Source organism: Arachis ipaensis, chromosome B05 (genome assembly GCF_000816755.2).
Source record: "Arachis ipaensis cultivar K30076 chromosome B05, Araip1.1, whole genome shotgun sequence".
NCBI lineage: Eukaryota > Viridiplantae > Streptophyta > Magnoliopsida > Fabales > Fabaceae > Arachis > Arachis ipaensis.
The window spans coordinates 9,022,424-9,023,943 of record NC_029789.2 but is presented as its reverse complement, the minus strand read 5'-3'; positions in this window follow the sequence as shown (position 1 = coordinate 9,023,943).

Sequence of the window (1,520 nt, the reverse complement as noted above, 5' to 3'; positions counted from 1 at the left end):
TTTTTTTATAATAGGAGTATTGTAGTCATTTTTTATAAAAAATAATATTAATTTAGATCGATTCAAAATTTGATTCACCATTTTTTGATCAAATTAATTTATTTGGCCTAATTTTGATAAAAATAATATAATTTAATCGATTGTATGTATTAAATTTTAATTATTAAAAAATATTTTTAAAAAAAGATGTTTTAGACATCTTTGGGTTTGTTTGGACGCCACTTTCAAAAAAGATCTTTTACAAAAGTAAAAGTGATTTTATGTTTGAATATTTCATGTAAAAAGATCTTTTTATCTATCAATTATGTTTGAGTAAAATAAGATATAAAAATACTTTCTTATTCATTTATTATGTGAAAAATACCTTTCTTTGTTAATAAAAAATATCTTTTAAAAAAATATAAATTATAACTTTTCAAAAAAAATATTTTTTCAATTTCTTTGATGCTTTTACTTTCTATTTAAATTTTTTTTAAACATATTAAAAAATTAAAAAAAATTATCGATTTAATAGTACTCAAACAAACATTTTATCCGAGTGGTTTCAATAAAAAAATTTGTGCATTAAGTATAAATTACACTATTTTAAATGTTTAACAAACCGTCACCAAAAAAGTCACACAAAAAAAACCGTCACCAAAAAAAAAAATGTTTAACAAACTACCGAACAGTTCGAAGCCGCACAAAGATTGAGTATGCTCTACGAACCTAATCGAAAGACTATGTACTAGAAAAGAAGTTGCACGTGTTATATATCTTTGGTAGGTTATTCAATTTTGCAGGGATAGTTTGATTACTCTTTCTTTGCACGGAGATGATATAGCTAAACGGAAAAGAAAAAGGAAATAATGGGCTATAAAGAGTTGTTTCTATATTCCAAGTAAAACCACGAGACCCTCACATCTATAGCGTTTGTTTTGAGGTATTAAGACAGAAATTGAGAGATTGAGACTTAGTATCATATTTGTTGACTCAGAAACTGGTACTAAAATTTTTGTTTCTGTTCTTAAAATTTTAATATTTCAGTACTTCCAAAAAATATGACACAGGAGACTGAAATTTTTAGAAACAGAGACTGAAACTTTAATAATATTTTATACCTAAAATACCCTTATTTCAATTAATTAATTTCAATTTTACCTTTTATATAAATTAAATTAGAGTTTCATTTTTGTTTTAATTTCTATCTCTCACTTTACACCAAACAGAATACTGAAATTTATTTCTGTCTTTGTCTTTTAGTCTCTATCTTTCAGTCTCAATCTTTCAATCTCTGTCACTCTTTCAATCTCTATCTCTCCACCAAATACAGTATACTTCCTGATTTGAATGTTGCTATAAAGGGATTGATTATGATCTATATATTTTCGATGAGGTTTCCATCTATCAATTTCTCATCATGGCTAGTTCGTTAATATTTTTTTCCCTTAAATACCTCTCACCTTTTATTCTCTATTTTATTACCTGATTAAAAAGTTGTTACCCTTTTTCTAAATAAAAATATTTATTTTTATGTAAAG